Here is a 13008-nt window from a genome sequence, read left to right as displayed (position 1 = left end):
GAGCCTTAACAGATGATTGACGAACTTTTGTTAAAGTGGGAAGTAAAAAAAAAAAAAAAAAAAAAAAAAAAAAAATTATATATATATATATATATATATATATATATATATATATATATATATATATATATTTTTTTTTTTTTTTTTTATAAAATGCTGGTGTTACCCCATATTTTTCATTTTTAAAGGGGGTAATAGGAGAAAACGCCCCCAAAAATTTGTAAATACATTGCTTCTGAGTATGGAAATACTTCAAATGTTTATGTAAAGTGCTCTGCGAGTGAACTACAATGCTTAGAAGAGAAGGAGCGCCATTGGGCTTTTGGAGAGAGAATTTGGCTGGAATTGAAGTCGGGGGCAATGTGCGTTTACAAAGCTCCCATGGTGCCAGAACAGTGGAACCCCCACGTGTGACCCCGTTTTTTAAACTACACCCCTCAAAGAATTTAATAAGGGGTGAATTTAATAAGGGGTTTCCAAAATGGCGTCACATGAGGGGGGGCACTGTTCTGGCACCATGGGGGCTTTGTAAACGCACATGGCCTTCAATTCCAGCCAAATGCTCTCTCCAAAAGACCAATGGCGCTCCTTTTCTTCCACATATGGGGTATTTCCTTAATCAGAAGAAATGGGGTTACAAATTTTGGGAGGCTTTTTTCCCTTTTACCCCTTGTGAAAAAGAAAAATTTGGGGTAACACCAACATTTCAGGGGGAAAAAACCCTAATTTTTAATTTTCACGTCCAACTTTAATGAGAATTCGTCAAAGACCTGTGGGGTGTAAAGACTCACTATATCCCTTGTTACGTTCCTGGAGGGGTGAAATTTCCAAAATGGGATCACATGTTGGTGTTTTTTTTTTTTTTTTTTTGCGTTCATGTCAGAACTGCTGTAACTATCAGCTACCCCTGTGAAAATCACCAATTCAGGCCTCAAATGTACATGGCGCTCTCTCACTCCTGAGCCATGTTGTGCGCCCGCAGATCATTTTACGTCCACATATGGGGTATTGCGTTACTAATTTTGGGGGTCTTTTTCTCCTTTTACCTTTTGCGAAAATGAAAAGTATGGGGCAACACCAGCATGTTTGTGTAATTTTTTTGAATTTTTGTACACTAACATGCTGGTGTAGCCCCCCTAACTTTTCCTTTTCATAATGGGTAAAAGGAGAAAAATCTCCCCACAATTTGTAACACAATTTATCCTGAGTACGGAAATACCCCATATGTGGCCCTAAACTGTTGCCTTGAAATACAACAGTGCTCTGAAGTGAGAGAGCGCCATGCGCATTTGAGGACTAAATTAGGAATTTGCAATAGGGGCGAACCCGGTTACAAGGATGGGGCTTGTCTCCACCAAAACCCTACAGCAGTGATTCCCATACAGGGTGCCTCCAGCTTTTGCAAAACTCGCAGCCTGCCAGGACAGTCAGTGGTTGTCTGGCAATACTGGGAGTTGTCGTTTTGCAACAGCTGGAGGCTCCGTTTAGGAAACACTGCCGTCTGAGAAGTTTTTCATTTTTATGGGAGGGGGGGGGGGGGGCGTGTAAGGGGGTGTATATGTAGTGTTTTACTTTGGGGAACCACTGAGTTAGGAAACAGACTCTAGCTCAGTGATTCCAACTTGTGTGCCTCCAGCTGTTGCAAAACTACAACTCCCAGCTTGTAAGGTCTGTCAGTGCATTCTAGGAGTTGTAGTTTTGCAACAGCTGGATGCACAGGGGTTGGAATCACTAAGTTAGGAAACAGACTCTAGCTCAGTGTTTCCCAACCAGTGTGCCTTCAGCTGTTGCAAAACTACAACTCCCGGCATGCACCGACAGCCAAAAGGCATGCTAGGAGTTGTAGTTATGCAACAACTGGGGAAGAACAGTTTGGAGACCGTTAAGTAGTGGCGTCCAAACGGTAGCCCTCCAGATGTTGAAAAACTACAACTCCATGCATGCCCAGACTGTCCAGGCATGCTGGGAATTGTAGTTTTGCAACATCTGGAAGGCTACAGTTTGGAGACCACCATATAGTGGTCTCCAAACTGTGCCACTTCAGATGTTGCAAAACTATAACTCCCAGTATGCCCAGATAGTCAGTGCATGCTGAAAGTTGTAGTTTTGCAACATTTGAAGGATCACAGTTTGGAGACCACTACACAGTGGTCTCCAAACTGTGGCCCTCCAGATGTTGCAAAACTACAACTCCCAGCATACCCAGACAGACTTTGGCTGCTTGGGCATTCTGGGAGTTGTAGTTTTGCAACTTTTAGAAGGCCACAGTGAAGATCACTCACCAGCCAATCTTCACTGCAGACTCCTCCACCGCCGCACTTTCCGGTATGCCTCCTCCTGCTACCGCCGCCGCTCCCATGCCGCCGGTAAGCCATCGGCCATGTCCTCCCCCCCCTGCTCTGCCTGGACAGTGGGCATCGGTGGGCAGAGTGGGGGAAATTAACTTTAACACCCCAGCCCCCAACTGCCATTGGTCGGTCAGTCCTGATCGACCAATGACAGGGGATAGGAGGAGGTGGCACCCCTGCCACCTTGCTCCTATCCTTTAGAATGGTCGGAGCTGTCTCTGTGACCCGACTGGCCCCAACTGGCGACGTTTGCTGACATGGGGGGGGACCCCAGGCATTTGCATGGGATGCCTGCTGATAGATATCAGCAGTCATCCCGGTCCGATCACCGCCCGGCGAGCAGTGATGATCGTTAATATGGAGAAACTACAGGTATGCCCTCCATCCTTAAGTACCAGGACGCGAGGGCGTACCTGTATGTTCTCCGTCCCCAACAAGTTTAAACAACTACCGTATTTTTCATTCCCTGATAAGCGGATAAGTTTGTGTTTTACAGCTTTTTCAAGAGTTTTAATACTCTGCTATCGTATCTCTTTGAATGTATGCTTTGTATATTCTACCTTTCATCTGTAATTCTGTTTCGTAACAGCACTACCGTGTGTACTTTTCAAACATAGAAAAACAGCTGAACAGAAAATAAACCTTTACCTCTGGGATATAAACTAAACATAACTGAACAGTCTACCTTTGTCCCAGGGACCTTCATGACTACAGTTTCTCTCAGGCATGCAGAGATTTAGCAGTCGAGCCAAAAAGCAATGACATGAGTTTAATTCGCTTTTTTTCCTCAGCTCATCTACAATCATGCACTTGCTTCAGGCTATTTCTTTGCTCAGAAATGAGCATATGTAACCCATCGTGGCAAACATTCAGCCATCACCAAAACCTGTATTAGAGGAGATGCAGGAATAACAAAAACAGATTTTACCGTAATTACACAACTTAAAGGGGTTCTCCACCATAAGGAGATTTTAGTAAGTACCTGGCAGACAGTAATGGACATGCTTAGGAAGCATCTGCACTTGTCTTGGGGCTAAATGACCATGTTGTGAGATTACCATAACACTGTGGCTAGCTTTTTGTGAACTGGTATTTTCTGTTTGAGTTTTCTTTGTTGCCTACAAATCCCATAATTCCATTTTCCTCCCTCCCACACATCAGTCACCCCACCCATTGAAACATAAATGAGCTACATCCATTCAAAAGACATGTGTGATCTCTCTTCCACCAAGCGATCCCTCCACCCATTGAAGCAGACAGGCTCCCTGTCATTAGCTGACTAGTGATGTCAGGTCTCTGCCACATTGCAACCTGGGAAAAATCTCAGACAACAGTCATTTTGTATGCTGTTAAAAATAAATATTGGGGTGAAAATCACATAAGAATTGTGAGAAAACCGTCACACACAGGTACAGAAACTATATTGTGAACTATACTAACTTTACAGCCCCTGTAGCATAGTCAAATAAAAAAAAAATCCTGGAAAACCCCTTAGTTTTGCCTTTAACCCCTTAAGGACGCAGGACGTAAATGTACGTCCTGGTGCGGTGGTACTTAACGCACCAGGACGTACATTTACGTCCTGTGCATAACCGCGGGCATCGGAGCGATGCCCGTGTCATGCGCGGCTGATCCCGGCTGCTGATTAACCCCTCAGGTGCCGGGATCAATACAGATCCCGGCATCTGCGGCAGTGCGCAATTTGAATGAATGATCGGATCGCCCGCAGCGCTGCTGTGGGGATCCGATCATTCAGAACGCCGCACGGAGGTCCCCTCACCTTCCTCCGTCCGGCTCCCGGCGTCTCCTGCTCTGGTCCGAGATCGAGCAGACCAGAGCAGAAGATCGCCGATAACACTGATCTGTTCTATGTCCTATACATAGAACAGATCAGTATTAGCAATCATGGTATTGCTATGAATAGTCCCCTATGGGGACTATTCAAGTGTAAAAAAAATGTTCAAAAATGTAAAAGTAAAAGTAAAAAAAGTGAAAAATCCCCTCCCCCAATAAAAAAGTAAAACGTACGTTCTTTCCTATTTTACCCCCAAAAAGCGTAAAAAATAAATTTTATGGACATATTTGGTATCACCGCGTGCGTAAATGTCCGAACTATTAAAATAAAATGTTAATGATCCCGTACGGTGAACGGCGTGAACGGAAAAAAAAAAAAGTCCAAAATTTCTACTTTTTTAATACATTTTATTTAAAAAAAAAATTATAAAAAATGTATTAAAAGTTTTTTATATGCAAATGTGGTATCACAAAAAGTACAGATCATGGCGCAAAAAATGAGCCCCCATACCGCCGCTTATACGGAAAAATAAAAACGTTAGAGGTCATCAAAATAAAGGGATTATAAACATACTAATTTGGTTAAAAAGTTTGTGATTTTTTTAGGCGCAACAATAATAGAAAAGTACCGTATGTAATAATGGGTATCATTTTAATCGTGTTGACCCTCAGAATAAAGAACACATGTCATTTTTACCGTAAATTGTAAAGGCGTGAAAACAAAACCTTCCAAAATTAGCAAAATTGCGTTTTTCGTTTTAATTTCCCCACAAAAATAGTGTTTTTTGGTTGCGCCATACATTTTATGATATAATGAGTTATGTCATTACAAAGGACAACTGGTCGCGCAAAAAACAAGCCCTCATACTAGTCTGTGGATGAAAATATAAAAGAGTTATGATTTTTAAAAGGCGAGGAGGAAAAAATGAAAACGTAAAAATTAAATTGTCTGAGTCCTTAAGGCCAAAATTGGCTGAGTCCTTAAAGGGGTAGTCCAGTGGTGAAAAACTTATCCCCTATCCTAAGGATAGGGGATAAGTTTGAGATTGCGGGGGGTCCGACCGCTGGGGCCCCCTGCGATCTCTCTGTACGGGGCCCCGGCTCTCGGCCCAGATAGCGGGTGTCGACCCCCGCACGACGCGGCGGCCGACACGCCCCCTCAATACATCTCTATGGCAGAGCCGGAGATTGCCGAAGGCAGCGCTTCGGCTCTGCCATAGAGTTGTATTGAGGGGGCGTGTCGGCCGCCGCCTCGTGCGGAGGTCGACACGCCCCCTCCCCGCGGGCTGTCGGGGCCCCGTACAGGAGATCGCAGGGGGCCCCAGCGGTCGGACCCCCCGCGATCTGCAACTTATCCCCTATCCTTAGGATAGGAGATAAGTTGCTCACCACTGGACTACTCCTTTAAGGGGTTAAACACTTCTTCATACTAAATGTCAGTGATGTGTGAATTTGTGTTGTACTTTATTAGCTGCCTTCTCAGACTGTACAATCCTTTAATAGTATAAGAAGTATTGATGTAGCTATCCTAAGCAATAGATGAATTTCTAAAATGGATCTAACTTTAGTCATGATAGCTTCTTTTATTAAGTAGCTCAAAAAACACCTGGTCTGAGTGATAAGGAAAGACAAATATCCAAACTCATAAAATGAGTAACTCTGAAAGAAATTAATGCAAATATGGAATGGATTGTGCATAATTTATGTTGAAATTCATTATGCTTAAAAGGAGTTGTCCACTGAAAGACAACTTACCCCCTATCTGCAGCACTCGGGCATCTCCATCACTCCCATAGAAATTAATGAAGCACATGCAGCATGCCCTCCCTCTGAGAGCTGTGGTCCTGTTCTGGTCAGATCAACTAGCAGGAGGGCCGCAGCAGTCGAAGCCAGGGATCAGAAACGCATCCTGCTATCCTGTGGTTAGGGGATAGTTGGCTAATAAGTTCAGCTACAAGGAATACCCCTTTAAGTGTCAATTGATATGACTGATTAGAATAACTCAATCTCGATGTCCACAGAAGATATACTTTGATACTTAGTGACAAAATAACTGGTGGGTGCTAATGATATGAAGTAAAGTGCTCCACTTATTAGTAGTGGTGTTGTGCATCTCTCACTATAGCCCTAGGCAGGGTGGATCTCTTCCTTCTGCCCCACACCAGCAGCCGCTGCTACAACAGGAACTATAGGCAATACAGCTATGCTTTTGCTTTCCCTGAATGCTGCCTCCCTGTGGTTCTGGCAGGCTCCAGCACTTTATCCAATAAGAGTTGGAGAACAAACGTCTAAATATTTTCTTTGATTCCTTTGATTATTTGATCTTCAGTTACACATTCTTTTTCTTTTAAACATAGAAGAATGATAATTGAGATTACATTATAAGGATACATTTTGGCATATTGGCTGTCTACACATATCAGTTATCCTCACTTACTGTTGTGATTATTATGAGTTGCACAATTATACTTTCTTTTGTTGATCTTATTAAATAACCTGCAAACACAACCGCTAATTAAAAAGGAGCATCCTATATACTGCAGAGCACTGCATCAAAGAAAGCAATTTGGTGTAGCAAAGTAATGTTTGCTGATGACTTAGCGTGCGTTCCCACAGGGCATATACGCAGCGTATTTCACGCTGCGCAAAATTTATGGCAGCAGCAGGAAATATGCTGCGTATTCCTTGCTCACTATACACACAGTGCTTTCCGGCGGCAGCCCTATGTGTGTAGTGAGTTTTAGAGGCGGGGCCATGTGTCGGCGTGTCTGTGACGCACGGCTCCGCCTCCAAAACTCACTGCACACATAGGGCTGCTGCCGGAAAGCCCTGTGCGTATAGTGAGCAAGGAATACACAGCGTATTTCCCGCTGCTGACGTAAATTTTGTGCAGTGTCAAATACACTGCTTATACGCCCTGTGGGAACGCAGCCTTAAAGGGGTACTCCAAAAGGATAAGAGGTCAGATCGCCGGGGTCCCGCTGCTGGGGACCCCCGGGATCGCTGCTGCGGCCCCGCACTGTCATTACTGCACAGAGCCAGTTCGCTATGCACGTAATGATGGGCAATACAGGGGCCGGAGCATTGTTACGTCACAGCTCCGCCCCTCGTGACATCACGGCCCACCCCCTCAATACAAGTCTATGGGAGGGGGTGTGGCGGTCATCACGCCCCCGCCATAGACTTGCATTAAGGGGGCGGGCCATGATGTCACGAGGGGCGGGGCCATGACGTCACTCTGCTCCTTCCCCTGCATCGCCCGTCATTACGCACAGAGCGAGTTCATGCATGCAGTAATTTTTCCGCCACGATGTCCCGTCACTGTATAACGTCCGTAATGAATTACAGGCATATACGGGTGCAAACGGGCAGTTACAAAATCACCCATAGGCTGCAATGCGATTTAGTCTCGGCCGTCAGGGGTTTTGTAACGGCAGGTTTTTGCTGAAAATCGTGACGGAACTTCAATAACGGAAAAAATCACTAGTGTGAAAAGAGCCTAAGCAGGTATTATTGGCTATTAAAACGGGGAGGAGTCACTACGCCAACTAATTAAAGAGGTGGAATAAAGCTTGTTGATAACCATTAATGGATTGGCAAAGGAGATATCAGTGTGAATTGTGTCAGTTGCTGTTGTGAAACATTAGAACACCTGATCTGTCTAAGGCTGCATTCACACTGCGTTTGCAGCCTACAGCTGCTGGGTCCAGCTGGGAAGTTTCAAAAACAGGAGCCCCTGTATCCCAGACGGACCCACGCAGCTTCTAATTCACTTTAATGAGCCGACCGGAGTCAGATAGTGACTCCGGTAGGCAAATTTTTGCCCCGTATCTGGTTTTGTGACCGGATCTAAAAGAGAGGTGGTATACTACAGTTTTAAGTCCGGTCACAAAACGGAATACAGGGCAAAAATGAGCCGACCTGAGTCACTATCTGACTTAGGTTGGCTCATCAGTTAATAGGTTTCAAGTACCGGTCCGGCTGGGATACGGGGGCTCCTGGCTTTGAAATTATGCAGCCGTATCCGGCAGCCGTATGCTGCAAACGTAGTGTCAATAAAGCCTAAAACACGTGAGCTATATGATAGGCTCTGCTGACAACACAGTGTGGTTAAGGAAATCGTGTGTGCACACTGATGTAGTGTGGACATCTAACCCAGAGATTAAGAAACACCCCAATAGAGAACATTAAAAACAGCACCTTATTAATATAAACCATAAATCTTTTACATACACCTCATCTATAAAGTTAAAGGACAGCAATCAACATTAGATTAACATCGGTCAGACTCGGGTGACTCGGTACAGCTCGGGTGATCGTTGCAGCCACTTCATTATTTCTGCTCTTCCTAAGGATAGGTATTCGATTTTGGTAGAGTAGAAAAGTGGCAATCAAAACAATTGAGAACACCTGATACCAAGAATATATCCAATGACATGTAATGCAGACATATTACGGCCCCTAAAGCTTGATTTACATGTAATGAATAGTGGAAACGCTGCTAAAGGGTAACTTGTGTAATAACAAGCACAGAACATACCGATACGTCTATATACAAGGAACAACATCGGCTCGGTTCCTTTAATTGGCTGTTTGTGATTAAAATCAAGAAAACCTCTCCAATCTGAGGAGGCAGCCGATCACAAGCGATGATTAAAACCTCACAGTGGGGCGTTTTTTTTCCTCCTAAGAAGCCATTTTTATGCTACAAAGCTTCCTTCACATGAACCGACAGCATCAATGAGCAAGTGAAAACAGGACAAAGATGCCAATAAAAGCAGCAGTCGACACCAAGTTTGCTTTTGTTTCTATACATCAGTGGGCAGCAAACAGTTGACTTAATATTTCTAATCTTCAATTCGAAGTTGCTAGGGTTTCAGCTCATCTTGGTTCCTCTAGTACAGCTGAAAAACCTAGGCTTCAACATGTTACACTTGCACAATATATAATTATTGAGTACACAGCAAACCAATTAAATATTTTCACATAAAAGAATTAAAACAGAATTAGGAAACAAGCAGCATCTTAGCAGAAGTACAATGGTTTTCAAATGCAGCTAATCCACCAGAACTATTTTATAACCTAAAGTCAAGAGCCTAATATGAAATTAAAAGAATGTGCAATAAAAGAGCTTAGGCTCTGTTTACATCTGCATTGTGTCTTCATTATATAATGAAAGCTGAGAGGCCCTGTTGGATCGGTCACATGACTGACACCAAAATTGGCTTACAAACCCCACTGATGTACAATGGGATCTGGTCGTGCCATTAAATTAACAATACATTGCAATGTCCTTTAGGACTATAAAGTAGCCCTATAAGGCTGCTGGAAGTTTAACATTCCTTAATATTTTCCCAAAGTATCACCGGATAAAAGCCTGCACCACTCACACCAGAGCCTCGTAAATCTATCAAAAAAGCTACTTTGAGAAGAGTAGTTACAAAATCATAGCATACCCTCTAAAAACCCACAAACACTCAAGTAAAATATCCTATATTACTTTATTTGAACAACCATAACTACAGGAGTGTAAGTGAATGAACTACATTGACTGCATACCAGGGTTCCATTGTACAGTGGTCCCTCAACTTACAGTATTAATTGGTTCCAGGACGACCATTGTATGTTGAAACCATTGTATGTTGAGACCAGAACTCTATGGAAACCTGGTAATTGGTTCTAAAGGCACCAAAATGTCATCCAAAAATAGGAAATAGTGAAAATTAAAGAAAAATAAGTAGATAACTAATATAGATAAAGCAAATCCCTACGTATAATAGTAATAAAGATCTGCTGGGAGCTGTAAATTACTGTCTATGTCAGTGTTTCCCAAGAAGGGAGCCTCCAGCTGTTGCAAAACTACAACTCCCAGCATGCCCGGACAGCCAAAGGCTGTCCGGGCATGATGGGAGTTGTAGTTTTGCAACTGCTGGGGGCACCCTGCTTGGGAAACACCGGTCTATGTAGAGGACAGGATTTTCTTCAGGGTCCTGTACAGTACACACAATGTCCTAAAAAAAGTAACATGGAGCCGCCATCACCTGGTGTCCAAAGGAGCAGGTAACCCTGGTACAGGTAAAGAGTACAGAACATGTAATACCTTCCTGTACTGTAGGGGGCGCTACCAGACACCAGTCAGGCATACACTTCAGTAATACAGGTAAAAAGTAGTACAGAACATGTAATACCTCCCTGTACTGTAGGGGGCGCTACCAGACATCAGTCAGTGCATACGCTTCAGGAATACAGGGGTTGTACCAGTAAAATGCCCATTCTGCTTGGTCAGTTCTTCCAGCCATTGACAGGTTTCACAGATCTGGACTGTCTGTACATTGTATGTTGAGTCTGGTTTTAAGTTACAATGGTCCAGAAAAGACCATTGTATGTTGAAACTATTGTATGTTGAGGCCATTGTAAGTTGAGGGATCACTGTACTTGTATGTTTTTCTGAATTTCAGGTAGCCAAATAGTGAAACTAAAATGTTGAGTATAACAAGAAAAAACAGTCAATCTAAAACTATTGAGAATGCTCACCTTGTCAAAAATGTAAATGCGAGAATCACCAAGAGAAAAGAAAAGAAAATGCAGAGAGGCATTTTGACTTTCAGCTTATAGGCGACTTCTGCCTTTCATGTGGAGAATGTTCAAAGCTTTGATATTTTACATTTTAAATGTATTATGCAAGAAACTATGTGTTGTAAGAAATTTGGATTAAACCAATTAAAAGATTCTATATTCAGATGTTTAGAAATGTTAACTGTTTTGGATACACTTATTTTAAAAGAGTAAACATGAATGGAGGGGTGTGGCGTGACGTCGCAAGGGGTGTGGCCATGATGTCATATCCCAGTCTCCGAGGCAGCGCCCGGCACAGAATGCCGGGGGCTGCAGCGAGATCATGGAGGTCCTCAGCGGCGGGACCCCTGCAATCATACACTTTATCCCCTATCCTTTGGATAGGGGATAAGATGTATAAAGCCGGAGTATCCCTTTAAGCAAGTGACTAACATGTAAGGATACTTCCACAATAATTTAGATATAGACCCCCGAAACATAACATCATAGCCTGACTGGCTCCTGTTTGTTAAAATCTTGTCCGTAAAACAACAGCATTCTACAAACTTTATTGATGCTAATGTTATGCTGTCTTTAACAATCAAGGTAAATGGAAAAGAAAAAAAGAAAGAGAAGATCAATACAATCAGCTCACCCCACACACCCTAATGTAGCAAGGACCAACAGGGACATACATGCAGAAGACTAAAGTAGAAAAAAAAGAAATCTTGTTCAGCGCAGAAGCTCATGCAAAAATATCCCTTTATTGATAAAATCCACTTATTGTCAAAAAAGGTACAGCACTTATCTGTATGTCTAGGGGCAATGAGTGGATTTTATCAATATAGGAAGATTTTTGCACAGATATCTTTCTCTCTAAAAAATGAAAGATGAAACGAACACGTCAAATCTTAAGTAGTTTATTTGCTTGTTCAACTTAAGCTGTAATACGCTTACGCCCTGTGAACAGCGAAATGGGTTTTAGAGGAGACTTTCTTTGGACTGGACTTGGAGATTTTATATTTTTTTCCTTAGGGGTCTAAGTCAAGCTCTAATTTGAAAAACTGAAAAAGGTATAGCCTTGCCCAATTCCAGACTCCGTTCTGTCCCAAGGGCTGGAGCTCCTGGAGCTGCTGTTCTTAGAACATCCCATTCCATTCCCGGCAGACTCTAAAATGCTGACATGGATTTGGAGCAATATCCACAGACGAATCATTGGCTGGATGTGGTCCCATTGTACTTCTGGACTACAGGATGCCTGCAGGCCTTCAGAGCCTCTAACTTAAAAAGCTAGGCCAGCGCTCTACTGCTAATTAACCCCTCAGCTGCCAATCTTACTCCACTAGAACAAGGAAGCCATGGACGACTGCTACGACTGCTACTGTACCATTAGGGAGGACCTGGGGAACCCACACCAGACTTATGCCCCACATAGAGCCCCACAATTAGGTCATCTACCAGGGGACACGCAGCTCCGCTGTGGTGGGTGTTCTTGTGGGTCTACAGAGAAACAATTTGACAGTGTCCTATCTGCACGAACGGAAATCTAAACTGAGGTGTAGCGAGGTGTGTCTTGCTTTAGGTGCTCAGGTTTTCTGTCCTGTGGTGTAAAATCCTTTCTAGGGATGTTATCATGGGCATGAGAGTAAAAACCATAATAAGTAGATTTGCAACTTGATCTGTGTTTTGGACCCACTCCTGGTTTAAACAGAAAACACTACCCAAAATAGTGATAAAACATTGATTGTGAACCCAGAATAAAACTATATAACATAAAAGAAAACACAAGCAGCTTTTTAGGTTTCAGAATTTTAAAATTCCAAATCTGATTGTCCATAATTTTTTTTGCCCATCACAATTAACAGTGTATAATACTAACATTACTTGGAAGGTTCTTCAATTGACCAGAGTGGATAGCTACTGCCAGAGTAGCCCTCTCTTTCGAGTACAAATTTTGAACTTTAGTTTTTACTGTGCACAGAATAGACTAAATGAAATCATGGAAAAACGGTCAAATCCCCCAAAAATCTACAACATATACTCTGGATGATAGATGCATAGATGTATTCCTAATTATTTTAACCTCTTTAAAGGATTGTATTGTTTAAAGGGGTACTCCACTGGAAAAAAAAATGTTTTAACTGGTGCCAGAAAGTTAAACAGATTTGTAAATTACTTCTATTTAAAAATCTTAATCCATCCAGTATTTATCAGCTGCTGTATGCTCCACAGGAAGTTATTTTCTTTTTTTAATTTCCTTTCTTTCTGACCACAGTGATCTCTGCTACACCGCTGTCCATTTTAGAAACTG

The 13008-nt window shown here is 42.8% G+C and overlaps 1 protein-coding gene across 4 annotated transcripts in view; it reads right to left on the bottom strand.

Annotated features, from left to right (window-relative positions):
• The window catches only part of DOCK4 (dedicator of cytokinesis 4), a 351745-nt gene that overhangs the window by 204568 nt on the left and 134169 nt on the right, over window positions 1–13008 (bottom strand). The gene's annotated exons all lie outside the window — the stretch shown is intronic.

The sequence above is a fragment of the Hyla sarda genome, chromosome 4 (assembly GCF_029499605.1).
Source record: "Hyla sarda isolate aHylSar1 chromosome 4, aHylSar1.hap1, whole genome shotgun sequence".
NCBI classification, from domain to species: domain Eukaryota; kingdom Metazoa; phylum Chordata; class Amphibia; order Anura; family Hylidae; genus Hyla; species Hyla sarda.
This window is presented reverse-complemented; position numbering and strand designations above follow the sequence as displayed.